This window comes from Oratosquilla oratoria, unplaced genomic scaffold, assembly GCF_046742065.1.
Source record: "Oratosquilla oratoria isolate Oo_2021 unplaced genomic scaffold, ASM4674206v1 SCAFFOLD48, whole genome shotgun sequence".
Lineage (NCBI taxonomy): Eukaryota > Metazoa > Arthropoda > Malacostraca > Stomatopoda > Squillidae > Oratosquilla > Oratosquilla oratoria.
This window is the reverse complement of record NW_027467712.1, coordinates 2,661,353-2,678,852: the sequence shown is the minus strand read 5'-3', so window position 1 is coordinate 2,678,852 and position 17,500 is coordinate 2,661,353. Positions and strand designations below refer to the sequence as shown.

The 17,500-nt window shown below is 43.7% G+C and overlaps 1 protein-coding gene across 2 annotated transcripts in view; it reads right to left on the bottom strand.

Moving 5' to 3' along the window:
* The window catches only part of LOC143023504 (limbic system-associated membrane protein-like), a 730,760-nt gene that overhangs the window by 356,915 nt on the left and 356,345 nt on the right, over positions 1–17,500 (bottom strand). The window lies entirely within an intron of this gene.

Genomic DNA, 17,500 nt, shown 5'->3' with positions numbered 1-17,500 from the left:
GAACGAAGGAGACTCCAAGAGACCATAAGGCCTACGCTAGGCAGTTCCATGACCCTTACTACCTTTCATCCCTGTCCATTAATTTGTCTAATATTCTCTTAAAATAACCATTTTTTCAGAGCTCACTACATAGTTACTGAGTCAACTCCATCCATTAACCACTCTGTTTGTAGACCAGTCCTTGCCTATTGCCTATTTCGTGTTCCAGAGGGTGAACATGATGCTGCTCTTGCAAAGAAGGCCCTTCCTGTTGGTCTCCTTTCGCAAATCCTGATCCGTCTGGGCCGGGTGTCCCCTTCGGCTTACCCTCCTACAGACCCGATCTGGTATCTGTCACTCTTTAAATCCCTCTTCTTACTGAGCCTTCGCTTTGTCTCCAGAAAAAAAAAATGTTCTTAGAATATTTTCAACGCTTCTTTCATCTGTATCTATTTGTTTTGAAGGGCATATTGTCTTCTTCTCTGCAGAATTGCTGTTAGAAAAAAATAATTGTTTCCTTTTCATTCAAAGGTAGTTATAGATAGGTTTCGCTTGGTTGTCGCTATATGAGTACTTTTGTTCCTTATGGACACTCCTTCCTGCAAGTATTCTTTTTGGCATTAATTGTAAAAACTCCCTCTTGTTATTACATTTGGTCAGTTTGACCCACCATTTGCCAGGTATTAGACAAGTAAATAAATAAATAGAATGTATGGACATTATGGTTTAAGTAGGTCCAGCAATCTTGTTTTACGTAGTATTTTTATTCAAAACTGAAAGATTTGTTAGAAAACTTAAATAGATAACATTCTTGACGGTAGTGAGACCATAATCCTGAGAATCCCGCCAAAATCAAAAGATTTTATCGGGACTGATTTTCGAAAGTCTCGTCAATTTTCCGTCTTATGGATTCCTCTAAGCTGATTAGAACCACCCGCCGGGTAGCCAGAAGCAGGTTCCAACAATCCTTTCAGGATCAAAAGGGTAAAAGCTGTACAAGAGCGACCATAAATCACCGTGGTACTTCTGGTTGTCGTTGTTGCTATTATTCCCTATATTGTCTGGCCGAGCAGTCCCGTCTCTCTGAGGATCGCCACGGCTGGTAATGGGATTTTCCACACAAATCCTTAATAGAGTGTATATTGTGCTGGTGGTGTGTATGATTGTGTACAATACAGTCTTCCATAATGTGTTGTGGTGTTATATTCTGGGTAGTTACCTGCAGTGCTGTCATCTAGCCTTTTCTGGTTGGGTTTACTGGCTTCGTTCTACCCTAAGGGGACGACGTAACACTAACCAAAGAGACGAGGAGTTCGGCACAGAACACGCATTATTGTTCTCAGAATCGCATGCTGAAAGCCTACACCATTACCTAAAGACGTGACGTCCGATAATAAAAAATCAGTGTAATCTCTGCCTGAAGGGTACATTATCCCATGAATTTAGTAGTTTGTTGGATATGTATACATTTAACTACATGGGCTAGTGAGGTAAGAGAACCACATCACAGCACTATTCAAGAATACTACCCTTAGTGTCTGGGTTGCAGGGGTATTCTCTCTTGATTAAATACTGCTCAGTAATAGAACGTCCACAACACCCTCCGCTAGAACTGACTCAGGGATTTCTAAACATGGCTGTGCAGTTTATGCATATAAGCCTGGTACCCCGTGGCGAGGTATGCTGCGTATATAATATTCCGTATAAACATATTCAATAATCCAAAAACAAATAAAAATGCACATTCAAAAGACTTGGTCGTTTGCCTCGCAGTAATGCTAGTGCGGAGCACTTAAGCACGTTAAAGATGCCACATGTCTGCGGCAATCAACCAAACGATGTGCTCCATGTATCAGGCTTATCTGTCCGCAGCTACTCACTTGCCATGAAACCACATCTAATGATATAATCATTGCTTCTTTGTCTTAGTTTTATTTTATCCTGTTCTCCTTCGGTGTCCTTTCTCGATTTGTTTGTGCCCCCTTAATCTCCTTTCTCGAGAGGTCCTCGTCTTCCCTCCGCTTCAGCGCCTCCGTCGACAACCGAAGCCCTTCTGTTATTGTCTGTCACTGTTATATCGCGTCCTTGCTCTATTCATCAGTGCTTCTGTTGTTGACGTTGCTGATGGCGTCATCACCCTAGGCACCACAATACCACTACCACCACCTCCACCATCACTGTCATCATCACTACCACCACTATAACCACTACCAGCACTGCTTCTTCCTCTTCCACTTCCACTTTCTCTTCCACATTACTATATCCACTGCCACCTCCACAGATTCTACTCTTCTTTCCTTTTCTTGTTACCCTTCAATTCTCGTCCACTGGGTCTCCCCTCTTCCTACTCATCCTCATCCTCCTACTTCTCATCCTTCTCATCCTAATCCTTTTCCTCCTCATCCTCCCCTCATCCTCCTCCCCTCCTCCTTCTCCTCCCTTCTACTCTCACATTCCTCCTCCCTTCTTCCTCTTCCTCCTCTCTTCCTCCTCTTTCCCTCTTCCTCCCTGTTTCCTCTTCCTCCTCTTCCCCTCTTCCTCCTCCCCTCCTCCTTACATTTTCTTCCTCATCCTCCTTCTTCTTCTCTTCCTCCTTCTTTCTCTCTTCCTCTTTTTCCCTTTCTTCCTCCTTTTCCTTCTCCTTCCCCCCTATTCCTCCTCTTTTTCCTACCCCGACTCCTCCTCTGCCTTCTGTTTCGCCTCCTCCTCCAATCCCTTTTTAATGGTTCTGACTTTCATTTTTTATTCTCTCTCTCACTTTCAGTGTCTGTTCTTTTGCCTATTTATGTCTTTTGTTTCACCCTTACCCTGTCCTCTGTCCTTTGAATGATTCCCCTTCTCTGCTTTCTACTCCCCCTCCTTCCCCCTTTCTCCTCCCTTCGCCTCCTCCCACCCTCTTCTTCTTGGCGTTTGTTTCATCCTCCCCCTCTTCGCGATCTGTCTCCTTTTGATTCCTTTCGCTTGTTCCTATCTCCTTTTCCCCGTCCTCCTCGCCATTTTGTCTTTATTTTTTCATTGTTCTCCTCCCAATCCTCCTCTTCCTCTTCTTCCTGTTCCTGTTCCTCCACCTCCTCCTTCACCTCCTCTAACACTTTATCGTCTTTCTCATTCTGCTCTCCCTCTCTTCCGTCTCTTCCTTTTCTCTTCTTCCAATGCTTTTGTTGGCATTTCATCTAATACACCCTCCTTTGTCACGTCTTCTTTCATGTTGTTGCCGTTTGGAGACTTCTCTCCCTCTGTCCTTCGCGTCCTGGTTCCATGTTTTTGTTTTAATCGTATTTATCTCCTTTTCTTCTACCCTCGTCCTCTCTCTCCCTTATTCTCCTTTCGCATAATCGCTTCCTGCGCCTTTCCTCGTTCTTCTTTTGTTAACGTACCTTCTATAATTTTCTTTGGCTCCAAATATCCAAGTGACCTACTTCCTCCTTCAGATATATATTTTTTTCTTTCTGTTTTCATTTCCCAATTGCCTTTATTTCCTTTGAAGAGCTTTTCTAAGGAGGCGCTTTTGCTCCGTGTGGTTGGACTGCCAGGTCAGGTGGAAGTCACAGGTAGTAGCTGGGCCAACAAGTGTAAAGTGGAGGGTAAACCATTGCGCCACAGCGGCCCGTCTTCTTACGTTTACGTTGACATTGTTTACATTTCCCCCCTTTACGGAATTCTCCTCTTCTCCCTAAATCTCCCTTGTTCCCTCCCTTCCCAATGCCCTCCTTTTACTTCCCCCCCACCCCGACCTCCTATCTGTCCGTGTGATTTAGTGACCACTAGCAATGGACAGGGAAAGTCACTTCTACGTCATCCTCCCCTCCCTACCCTTCCCAACTAAGACCTTTCACGTAGAGTCTCCCTTGAGGTCCATGAGGAGTAAAAGGAGAAGGGGAGGAGGAAGAGGAGGAGAAGGAGGAGGAGGAGGAAGAGGAACAAAAGGAGGAGAAGGAGGAGGAGGAGAAGGAGAATGGGAGGAGAAAGAGAAGGAGGAGGAGGAGTAGAAGAAGGAGGAGAAGGAAGAGAAGGAGAAGGAGAAGGAGAAGGAGGAGGAGATATTACTACCACCTCCACCGTTACCATACCCCAAACCTCCACTTTCATTTCAACCACCACCATAACAATTACCAACATCACCACTACCACTAATCCTCATACTACCACCCCTACTACCATCACCTCTGTCACCACCATTCTAACCACAACCACCATCACCGCTTCCACCTCTATTACCACCGCAACTAACACCAACACTAACACTACCATCACTGCTACCAATAGAGGAACGAAAGGACGATATAGAAATGAGTAAGGAAAAAGGGGAGGAGAGGAAGGCGTAAAACGACAGAGAGAATCACAGGAAGAAGAGAGGAAGAGGACAAAAATAAACAGGAGAATAAGGAACAAAAAGGATAGGGGACTAACAAGGAGAAAGAGAAAGAGAAGAAACAGGATGAGGAAGAGGATAAGAAGGTAAAGGAGGAAAAGAATACGAGGAGTAGGTGTATAAAGAAAACAATCAAGAAAACAGTGAAAAAATAGGACAAAGGGGAAGTGGAAGGGAATGAATATAAGAAGAGGAAATATAGGAACATTAAGACAGGGATATGGACGAATACGGGAAGGATGAGAAAGAGGAGGAAGAGAAAGGGGAGTAGGAGGAGGAGAAGGTGGAGGAGGAGAAGGGGAGGAGGAGGAGGAGGAGGTGAAAGGAGAGGGAGAAGAAAGAGGAGCAGAAGGAGGAGAAGGAGGAGGAGGAGGAGAATGGGAGGAGAAAGAGAAGGAAGAGGAGAAGGAGGAGGAGGAGAAGAAGAGGGAGGAGAAGGAAGAGAAGGAGAAAGAAGAGAAGGAGAAGGAGGAGGAGAAGGAGAAGGAGAAGGAGGAGAAGGAAAAGGAGGAGGAGGAGGAGAATGAGGAGGAGGAGGAGGAGAATGAGGAGGAGAAGGAGGAGGAGAAGGAGGAGGAGGAGGAGGAGGAGGAGAAAGAGGAGGATTAGGAGGAGGAGGAAAGGAGAAGAAGGAGAAGGAAAATGAGGAATAGGAGTAGGAGGAGGAGTAGGAGGAGGAGGAGGAGGAGAAGGAGGAAAATGAGGAAAAAGAGGAGGAGGAGGAGGAGGAGAAAGAACAAGAGCATCAAAGAAGGAAGCACTAGAAGAATAGATAGAAAATTGAGGAAGGAGGAAGGAAAGGAATGGCTACACAAAGTAGAAAACGGAAGTAGAATAAAAAATAAAAAATAAGAAAATAGAAGAAAAATTAAGATGAAATAGGAAGGAAAAGAAAAAAAGAAAAGAAAATGGTCTATGAAAAAAGAGAGTTAAACAAATGAAAGAGAAGAAAAATTAAAAGAAGAGCTAAAATGAGAAAAAGGAAAAGGAGGAAAGATAAGAAAGGAAAAAAAAAGACGAAATAAAAGCAAGACGAGCTGAAGAAAGACTAGAAAAATAGAAGAGATGGACAAGAGGAAATAGATGAATAAGATTGTGAAGAAAAGAACAAAGAGGAGAAGAAGAAAGAGAAGAAGAAGAAATGAAAGAAAGAAAAATCAAAGGAAGAAAAACAAGAAAGATGGAAAATGGAAAAGAAAGAAAAGAAACAGACGAGTAAGAACGAGACAAAACACAGAGGAGAAGAAGAAGATAAGAAGAAGAAAGCAAAGAAAGAAAAAATAAATGGAAAAAGAAGGAAGAAGGCAAAAGAAGAATAAAGAAAAGAAGAGGGAGGTGAGGGGGAGGGTAAGGAGGAGGGATGGGGGAGGAGAAGAAAGAGGAAGGTGCCCTTGAAGTGGCATTGCCCCAGGAAGAGGAGGAGGAGGAGGAGGAGGAGGAGGAGGAGGAGGAGGAAGAGGAGGAGGAGGAGGAGGAGGAGGAGGAGGAGGAGGAGAAGGAGAAGGAGAAGGAGAAGGAGGAAGTGGAGGGAGAGGAAGCACTACTGCCAAGGCTCGAACTAGTAACGAAAAAATGTCGAAGAAGAAGTTAAGAGAAATGAGACGAAAATGCGATAACACGAGGAGGGAAAAAAGGGCCATTGAGAGAGAAAGAGAGAAAGAGAGAAAGAGAGAAAGATAGAGAGAGAGAGAGAGAGGGGGGGAGTGGGAGGGAGAGAGGTAAGATGATGAAAGGAGAAATGGAGAGAGAGTAATGGAGAGGAAGACAGAAAGAGATAGAGAGAGAAAGGATAGAGAGATATAAAGGGAGAGTGAGGAAGAAAGGGAAAAGGAAAGAGAAATGAGACGATAGAATAATATGACAGAGAAAATGAGAAGAAATGGGGAAAGAGGTGAGAAATAGAGAGAGGACACGAGTGAAAGAGAAGGTGAGAGAGAACAGAAGAAAGAGAGAACAAGAAAGAGGAAGAAGAAGAAGAAAGAGAGCAAATCAAGAAAAAAGGAGATGGAAATAGAGAATGGGAGTAAAAAAGGAGAAACAAGAAAGGAAAAGAGAATAGAAAAGAGAGAAGAAAATGGTCAATACTTAGTGAAGAGAGAAAGAAAATGATATAGATATACAGAAACAAAGAATAATAGGGACAAAGGAAAGTTTTTAACTAATCAGTATATCTTGTCAGAGAAGTACATTTCCTCCTCCTTATCCTTCTTCTTTTTCTCCTCCTCTCTCTTCGTCTCTTCCTCCTTATCCTTCTCCCTTTCCCTCTCCTTCACCTCCTCCTCTCCTTCCGCCTGGTCCTCCTACTCCTACTTCACCTCTTCCCCCGCCTCCTCCTCCTCCACCTTCTCTTCCTCCTCTTCCTCCTTCTCCTCCTCCTCCTTCTCCGTCTTCTCCTCCTCCTCCTCCTTCTTCTTCTTCCTCTTCTTCTCTTCCTTCTCCTCCTCGTCCTCCTCCTCCTCCTCCTTCTCCGTCTCCTCCTCCTCTCCCCCTCCTCCTCTTTTTCTTCTTCTTCTTCTCTTCCATCTCCTCCTCCTCGTCTTCCTCCTCCTTCTTCTCTTCTTCTTCCTCCTCCTCCTCCTCCTCCTCCTCCTCCTCCTTCTCCAATCCCTTTCTGACTTTCCTTTTTCCCCTCTCACCTTCAGTGTCTGTTGGTTTACCTATTTATCTATCTATCGCCAAGGCAACAATCCCTCCAGTTCTCGGAGCGGGGCATCTGATGCTGGGGATCAATTCATCTCTCTCTCTTGCTCCCCAGCCCAGCCAACGCCATCCAGACTCGTCCCTTATGACAGATAACATAGAGAGTCAGTGACTGCCCCCCCCCCACCCCCACCCCGTGTTGATGATTCGGTTTAACGTCACGAAACTCCCCCCATACCACCCCCCACCCCACCAGGAGGCGAGAACGGTGCCCCTTATGTAGGAATTCGTTGCGTGGCATTTGATTAGCCATCCCCTTGGTCCAGCTCGCTGGTGGCAGGGTTCGAACTGCCAACACTTCGACCTCCTCTGCCTCGTGTAGCCATTGTAAACGTTGCTGGTCGCTGGCTTTCACTTTACATAAGAATTTTGTGCTGACGGTTCGCTGTCACTATTTCGATTTCTTCACAAAATTCGATAAGAATACGTTTGTCAACACCGTCTACGTTAGAACCACAAAGGAAAACAGAGGTTTAACACTGAAGAAGAATGCCCTGCAGCCGACAAGAAAATGTCTTCCGTTCGAATGTAAACAGAGTGTATACACGTTATTCCGCATGACTTCTTTCCCATCAGTAGCTCGGGAGCCCAGTGGATACCGTCTTGAACTCGCGAGCAAGTGGTTGTGAGTTCGATTTCCGGGACCCGCTGCGTGCTTCAAACCCAAACATTGGCCTAAAAAAAAAAAAAAAAAAAAAAAAAAGCTTGCCGCAATTGACAGGGCTTGCCCTACCACGGGTTTCTCACTTCCCACTTGGTGGGAGAGGTATGTTGAGTTTAGAATTCCAACTCTTGCAGCAATTCTTGGTCAACTACGGCTTTGCTAGCAAAGATGTGTAAACATTCCTTCATCAGAAATATGAACATATTACCTAAAACATGACACATTCCGTATTGAGAAACAACCCAGCGATTGTTCTTTGTTGCACAATTTTTACGAGTACAATTTACCAAATTAACAAAAGAATTTCAAGAGAACTCATTGACCAAAGAAGACGAGCAAATGACTCGGGAGACAAGCCGACAAGAATGTCGAAACGTCCAAACCCAGAAATAGCTTGACACGGGATCCCACACGCTCAAGAAATGTCAGGCCGTCTACATAGACTGCAAGCTTCAGCCCGTTTTCTATACAGAAATAGCAACGAAACTTCCAGATAATCTGCCGCCTACACACTGATGCCCAAAGATAAGTTTCTGATGGGAAACGTAATACCTCTCGGATAACACAGATCCTTGTTAAAGACAAAGAAATCCTTGACAGCTATCATTATGAAATCCTAGAGTTCTTTTATACAGAACAAAATGCTCCAGCCATGGATATACAGCCTTTTTGGTTCTTCATTGTGTGGGCATGTGATCTCGTCCCGAGAAAACAATCCACGGAACACCAAGGACAGAAACCCGACGACGATTAGAGTGCGTAGCTACCAACCTGAAATCTTCAATGTCGTTGTGAATTTTCTTGTGTCTAATTTTGTATGTATTGTACTATTTGGTGAATAATTCTGGACTTAACATTACTCTAAATAACAACGAACAACGGTGATTTTCATATTGCCCTACTTAGGAAGATCCACAAATGGAAAGACTGAATCCATAAAGACTGATTCTATTTCAAGAGATGTTCAGTCCAATTCAACACATATGTCCATATATATACTCGTATAGACACACACACGCACACATACATACACACACTCACATACGCACACACACACACACACACACACACACACACACACACACACACACACACACACACACACACACACACACACACACACACACACACACGCACGCACGCACGCACGTATTATTTGTTAAAGTATAAACAAGTGTGACAGTGAGAGAGGTACGAGTAGGAGAATGAAAAGAGTAAGAAAATGAAAGTGAGGATGGGAGAAAGGGAAAAGAGGTGGGGAAAGAATAAACTTTCAGAAAAAATGGCAAGAGAATATTGGGAAATTCGACCTAGAAACAGATAGTTCAAATCGAGAGGAGTCGAAAGGTAAGAGAAGTGGAAAATAGAGAAGGTGAAAGAGGACGAGGAAGAAGGGGAGGACAAGGAAGAGGAGGACAAGGAAGAGGGGGTCAAGGAAGAGGAAGACAAGGAAGGAGAGGATAAGGAAGAGGAGGACAAGGAAGAAGAGGGCAAGGAAGAGGAGGACAAAGAAGAAGAGGAAAAGGAAGAGGTGGTCAAGGAAGAGGAGGACAAGGAAGAAGAGGGCAAGGAAGAGGAGGAAAAGGAAGAGGAGGACAAGGAAGAGTACAAGAAAGAGAAGACAAGAAAGAGGAGGAGAAGGAAGAGTAGGAGAAGGAAAAGGATGAGAGGAAGGAAGGAGGAAATGAAAGGTGAAAGGAGAAGGAAGAACAGAAGACTCAAACTCAGAATCCGACCACGACCAATTCTCGTAAGAGAAACAGGAGGCGAGGCCCAGGAGAAGGACCCAAAAAGAAATAAGATAGAATAAAAGTAAATAAAAAATAAAAAAAGCGAGAGCTAAATCGAAGAGAAATGAAATGTCGGTTGGGAAAAGATACAAAAAGAGAAAAAGGAGAAGTGGAGCGATGGCGTGTGACAACAAGGGGGCGATGAAGGGACGGTGGGGAGGGAGAAAGAGGGAGGAGAGAGACGGAGGGAGTGAGGGAGGGAGGTACAGAGGGAGATACGAATGTTGGAGAGGATGAGGAGAGAGGTAGAGGTAAGGGAAGAGAAAGGGAAAAGGGTGTAGGGATGGAAATGAGGGTAGAATTTTGAGTAAAGGGTGAGGAAGAGAGAAAATTGAGGTGTGAATAAGTCTGAGGGAGAATATCGCTGATGAAGATAAAATACCACACCAAAGAGAAATAACAAGAATCAGTAAAAAACATTCCATAACGTAAAAGGTATAGGGCGTAGGAATATACCGTGAATGATAAAATATAACGATATTACCTGCGCTGTGTGAGAAAATAAAATGAGGAAGAGATGTGAAGTAAAAGAGAAAAGAGAAGCGTAGTGGCGAAATTTGGCAGTGGAGGAGAAATTGTGGTATGAGTAACGAAGAAGTTAATGAGAAAATAAAACGAAGGAGGAAATACGACGCGAGAGGTAAGAGAAAAAAGGCTCTTGAGAAGAAAAATATTACAGAGGAGGAGTTTCTCCTTGAGAAAATAAGGCTCGACTTTGGACGGAACCAGGAAAAACATGCAACTCAAAAGAAAATGGGACAAAGAGAAAATCTCAGAGAAAATCTCAAAAGAGAAAATTTTAAAGAGACAAGACAGAGAGAAAAGGCGCACACTGAGTGAACATGTTGAGAAAAAAGAAAAAAGAAAACAAAACAAAAAATGGAATAAAGAAGAAAAAGTAACTTGAAGAAAAACAAAATAATGAAAGAAAAAAGAAAGAAAGAAAAGGGAAGCGTGGTTTTAGAAAAAAAAATGATAGATAAAAGAAAAAAACGAAAAAATAAAAAAAAATCGGAAAGAAAAAAAAGAAAATACGTGCTACTCGGTGAACATTCCTTGTGGAAGCGAGCCAGTACGTTTTATGGAGAAAGAATTAAAAAATAATAATAAAGAAAAAAGAAAGGCAATTCGGAAATGCCGCATCCCTGTAAGAAAATTTTGTGATAAACAGAGTATCAAAATGAAATCACAAAATATCTCTTCAGAAAAAAAGATATATAAAATGGAGTGCAAGAAGGGACGAAAAAAAAATTGGGACAAGTGGGAAGCATAGGTAAGAGGGAGGGAAGTATGCCAGTATAAGGAAGAAGAGATCAAAATGCATAATGGGGAATGTATTAACAGAATATGGAGAATAAGATGATAAAATAAGAGGAAATAAAAAGCGAGGGAGGAAAGGAGAGGATGTAAGGGGAAGGAGAGAAGGAGGTGGTGGAAGAGGAGGAGGAGGAGGAGGAGGAGGAGGAGAAGGAGTATGGAGACAGAAAATGGAAACAACGGAAGTTCGAAGGAGGTCTGAGAAAACGCGTGGCATAACCCGAGAAAAGGCGAAAATAAATATCGCAAGGAGAGAAAGGCGAAGCAAGAAGGCAAGAAAGGCTGGGAAAAAGGGAAGATGATCTGGGAAGGTGTAAGGAAGATGATAAAAAAGATAGCGAAAGAAAATTAGATGTTGTTCAGACGGAGGTAGGGAAGAAATGGAGAGTGAGAGAAGAACAGAGAAAGGAAGAGAAAGGGAGAGAAGGAAAGAGGAAAGTGAGTGAGGAAGAAAGAGTTGGAGAGAGATAAATGGAGGGAGGAAGGGAAGGGAGAAAAAGAAGGAAGGAAGGAAGGAAGGAAGGAGGACAGAGGCAGTGAAGTGAGAAAGGGGGATGAAGAGGAACGGTGAGAGAGAGAGAGAGAGAGAGAGAGAGAGAGAGAGAGAGAGAGAGAGAGAGAGAGAGAGAGAGAGAGAGAGAGAGAGAGAGAGAAGGAAAGTGGGAGATTAAGTAGGGAAGGGAGGGAGTGGTAATGTAGGAAGGAAGGGAGAAAGGCAAGAGGAATAGGAAAGGAAACAGTGAGAAAGGTTGAGAGAGAGGAAGGGAGGGTGAGAAGGAAGGAACCAGGATAAAGAGAGAAGGAATATGAGATAGAGGGAATAGCAATATATGGGGTGAGAAAGAAAAAGAGAGAGGGAAGAAGAGAGAGATAGAGAAGCTGAGAGATAGGAAAGGAGGAAGTGAGGGAGAGAAAGGAGGAGAGCGCCTCCGGAGGCAATGACAGCCGACTAATCCCAGAGAATAATGAGAAGGAAACACCAAGAAAGATTATGAACAAATTCCTCGGATGAGTGGGTCGACTGAAATGACGAGGAATGGAAAGAGGGAAGGTAAGGGGACGGGAGGGGAGGGAAAAGGAAGACAGGGGGAAGGAAAGGAGGTAGTTGGAGGAGAATGAAGAGGAAAAGAAGTGGGCAAAGAGAGAAGAAAAGAGGTTGGGGAAGGGAGAGAAGAGAGGACGAATTGGAAAGGGCAATAGACGTAAATGTAGGTGTAATTAAAGAAATGAATAAAGAACAACTAGGGAACAGAATTGGAGAAAGTATAATATGAAAGAAAGGTTAAAGGTAATGAACGGAAGATTAAGGAAGTATGACTCGTAGAACGAGAATAGAGAAGGAAATGAAAATGAAAGAAAGGAGAACGGAATAAGGGTGAAGCGGATTAGAAGGAGAGGGAAGAGGCAAAGAGGGGGAGGGAAGGGAAGGGAAGGAGAGTAAAGAGAGTGAAGAGGATAACAGGGAGTGGGAGAGGAGGGGAGAACACTAAAGATGATCATGAATAGGTCTAATCTATGCCAAGAAGTGCCTGACGGAAAAAATTATACTAAAAAAGTCAAGGAGTTTCCATTTAGAAAAGAGTAAGGGAAGAGTTCTTCAGGAATCCGAGGCCTGGGTTTCTTTAAGAAAAAGGGAATTTTGGTTTTTGAAAAAGGTGTGCCGTGATGAAAGCCTAAGATATATGAAAGTAGATGAAGACTAGGGAGGAGGAGGAAGAGGAGGAGGAGGATGGGTGGAGATTCTTGAGAGATCAGACGAGTAGAATGAGGAGGAATAAGATGAAATAGGAGGAAGAAAGGGGCCGCTATTAAATGGTGTGGCAAAAAACAAGGTTGGTAAGAAAGCACGAGTGTATATATGAGGAAACGAAGAGGGAATAAAGAGACGTAAGTGGAAGAATAGATATGAGGCAGGGATAATCGGGAGGAAGGAGAAGGAAAAGGAGAGATGGAAGATAATGATAAAGAAAGAATAAGAGAATAGGGAGAGGAAGAAGGATAAAAATAAGGATAGATATGAGGAAAAGGTAAGACAAAGACAAAGATGGAAAGGGAAATAGATCAATGAATAGAGAGATGAACTGATAAGTAAAACAAAGAAACAGGGATATAGGTTGACAGACAGAAAGGTAGTTAGGTAGATAGGTAGAAGGCTTACGGAGGCTTGGAAATGTTGAGAAGAATGAGAGACGAGTCTAGGGCCTTGAAAGATGGCAAAGATAAACAAGACGAATACGAGAGACTCTGAAGCCGGGGTGGGTCGGTCAGCCTTTGGGGAAACGTTGGGTGTCGAGTGATGAGGCAGGGAAAGGAAGACGAGGGGAACATAGAACCATAGGAGGAGGAGGATGAAGACATGGAGAGAATTAATGGTCTGTTCGCGAGGTTTGTTCAAGCAGAGTAATAGGGAAGCTGGGAGAAAGGCCGCCCGATGAAATTAAAATGTTCAAATGTATGAGTGTTTGTATGGTGGAAGAGGATGAGGGAGGAGGGGTTTGAAAGGGAGTGTGGGTGGGTTAGGTGTGTGGTGTCTTTTCTTGGGGAAAGGGGGAGCGCGGGTAGAATGAAAAGATATATATATATACACACACAGAGACAGAGAGAGAGAGTGAAGGAGAGAAAAAGAAAGCGAGAGAGAGAAAAACAGAGAGAGAGAGAGAGAAAGGGGGGAGGGACAGGGTGAGAGAGACGGGCGTGAGGAGGAAGATAAGAGAGTGTTTGTGTGTAAGTGTGTAAGTGTATGTGGTGTGTGTGCGTGAGTGGTGTGTGTGTGTGTGTGTGTGTGTGTGTGTGTGTGTGTGTGTGTGTGTGTGTGTGTGTGTGTGTGTGTGTGTGTGTGTGTGTGTGTGTGTGTGTGTGTGTGTGTGTGTGTGTGTGTGTGTGTGTGTGTGTGTGTGTGTGTGTGTGTGTGTGTGTGTGTGTGTGTGTGTGTGTGTGTGTGTGTGTGTGTGTGTGTGTGTGTGTGTGTGTGTGTGTGTGTGTGTGTGTGTGTGTGTGTATTTACCCAGTTGTATTTATCTAGTTGTATTTTACGGGAAGGGGAGCTACGTTCGTGGTATCCCGCCTTTGTATCTCGCAATGTCTAGTTTGCTCTTGAATTCATGAATGGTCTTTGCACACAATATTGCTTCGTTCAGTTTGTTCCACGTATCCACCACTGTGTGGAAAACTGTTCCTCTTCAGATCTCTTCTGTAACTATCTTTTTTTGAGTTTCTTTCTATTTCCTCTAGTGTTTTTCTTGTCCCAATTTAACAAGTCCTCTCTATCGAGTCTTTCTGTGCCCTTCATGATTCTATAGATGGTCAGTAGGTCGCCTCTCTCTCTTCTTTACTCCAAAGTCGATAACACCAATTTAGCCAGTCTATCTTTATGTGACAAGTTTGAAAATGCTGAGGCCATTTTTGTGGTTTCGTATGTGTGTGTGTATTTACCTAGTTGTATTTTACGGGAAGGGGAGCTATGCTCGTGCTGTCCCGTCTTCATGTGTGTTTGTGTGTGTGTGTGTGTGTGTGTGTGTGTGTGTGTGTGTGTGTGTGTGTGTGTGTGTGTGTGTGTGTGTGTGTGTGTGTGTGTGTGTGTGTGTGCGTGCGTGCGTGCGTGCGTGCGTGTGGGGGTGGGGGGTGTTTGTGTGTGTGTGTGTGTGTGTGTGTGTGTGTGTGTGTGTGTGTGTGTGTGTGTGTGTGTGTGTGTGTGTGTGTGTGTGTGTGTGTGTGTGTGTGTGTAACGAATAAATTAAGGTTAATGTGTATATTATTTTTATGACGCCACAGAAAACAGATAAAGAATTATAGATTATCGATACGATATGCAAAGGCAAATGGAATTAAAACTCGCATTACAAAATAATCTAACCATAACCATGATTAGATTAGAGATAATATCAAGACTAATACTCACAGATATGTCAAAGTGATCCACACACACGATGATCAAGGTTCGAGGACAGGTCATATAAAACGCAGTAACACACACACACACACACACACACACACACACACACACACACACACACACACACACACACACACACACACACACACACACACACACACACACACACACACAAACACACACACACAAACACACACACACACACAAACACACACACACAAACACACACACATACACACACACACACACACACACACACACACACACACACACACACACACACACACACACACACACACACACACACACACACACACACACACACACACACACACACACACACACACACACACACACACACACACACACACACACACACACACACACACACACACACACACACACACACACACACACACACACACACACACACACACACACATACACACACACACACACACACACTTCGACTGCGCAGTTGGTAGAGTTCCCAACCGCAACTACGGCAGTTTGTGTTCGAATCCCACCCAGGGCTGAAATGATTTCAGTATCACTGCGTTACGAGTCGTTACTCCAACTCTCGTGGGTGAGGAGTTGGGTGGGTGTGTGCGTGTAAAGTGACAGCGTTACCCATAGATCGGTCATATATGAGCTCTGAGCTCTCTTCCGTGAGGGAAATAGGTGTCGATCATGAGTCCAACACGTGATCCTAGACCATGGTGAATGACCATGGTGAATCACACACGCACACACACAAGCGCGTGCGCGTGTACATCTCACATTTACTGATAGGACGGGAAAAAGAGGTCGACATTCGTGCACATTCGTTCCCTCTTTACATAATAGAGATGAGTTCTTCGTCATCGTGAACATTACATGTTTTACAGATGGATCTATTCATGCTTCATCATTGCCGGAGGCGTCTTCAATTCTTGAGTTACATTCTCTCGACATATATGTAAATATGAGATGGGAATTGTTCAATGAAAGATCAGATCTTTCTCGTCTAAGGTTACCGATAATGACCCGAGATCAATCCTGTTTCAGTAGAGGACAGCTGACCAGGGCAGCGACCTTAAAACTAGATAGCAACAAAGGAGTCTGCTCCCACCAAGCATGAATTCCTCCACGCACATGACAGTCAATGTAGAAATGCACACCTACATATACACACTAGATATGAAGGAAATGAAAAAACACGGGACTGCATGATCATATATTTTAGCCTATTTTCTATGATTAGGTAATGCAATCACACGCATATGCAAAAGCGTATAAACACACATACATACACACAATCAAATGTGCTTTCCCATGTGAAATTTCAACCTTAGGCCGTTCACATGTGAGGCTGAGACTGTCCAGTTCTACCATGACGGTGGAAGTCGAAGAGAGGCTCGTTGGAAATAAACTCGAATGGCAGATGCATTCTGCTCCTTTGTTTCGTCGCTACAAGGGAAAACCACTCAACATGTATAGACTCGTTTGGACAGTTTCAATAAATGACATTCCATTGTGGGATTCCACCTTGGGTGCTGTTTACTTATAAGACGAGAACGGTTCAATTTTACCATGGAGAGGAGTCTACTTGGAAGTATACTCTATGGGGTCCTGGCGTGAGCCCCCTTAGGAGATACGTTATATAAGGAAAAGTTGTTCATTCCCTATTGCCGAATGTATGAATTTTTATAAATGTATGTATGTGTATATATGTATGTATATATAGGAGCGTGTGTTCACAAATGCGTAAGTAACCACTAGGAAAAGTAAACTAACGAAGCAGAGCGCTTTCGTATAATTACATCTTCAGTGCAGATGTAATTATACTGAAGATGTTATTATACGAAAGCGCTCTGCTTCGTTAGTTAGTTTTCCTAGTGGTTACTTACGCATATATATATATATATATATATATATATATATATATATATATATATATATATATATATATATATTAATTACTCTGCCTACCAACCTGTCCATACGGATGCCGTGGGGACCGCTTCATCCCCGTTTATCCCCGCCCGCGTCCCATTGCGACCCAAGATGGACGATGAACTGCTGTGGTCGAGCGTACCCACGGCAACCAAACCAATGCTTAGTCTCAGAAATGGATTTAGATTCAGCACCGAGTGTGGGCATAGATTACCTGCCTTTCAGAATGTCCGTGAAATTACTATACTCACCTACGCGCACGTACAAAGCCACACATGCGCACACACACACACACACACACACACACACACACACACACACACACACACACACACACACACACACACACACACACACACACACACACACACACACACACACACACACACACACACACACGCACGCACACGCACGCACACGCACACACACGCACACACGCATTTACGTACACCTATATATATTCACACACATACACATTTATGTATACATATATGTGTATGTGTTTATGTATGTATGAGTTTGTGTGTGTGTGTATGTGTGTGTGTGTGCGTATGTGTGTGTGCGTATGTGTGTGTGTGTGTGTGTGTGTGTGTGTGTGTGTGTGTGTGTGTGTGTGTGTGTGTGTGTGTGTGTGTGTGTGTGTGTGTGTGTGTGTGTGTGTGCGTGCGTGCGTACACGTATTCAACCATGAGAACCGACACATATGTGCATGCTGAGGACACCAAAATTAAAGATGAAAATCTACATAGAAATAAGAAGCTTTGGTCACGGAGCAATAAGACCCTAAATGAACGAACGTGCTTTTAGAAAGAAAAAAAAAGGGGCGTAAATGAAAATGTACCCCAAGAAGG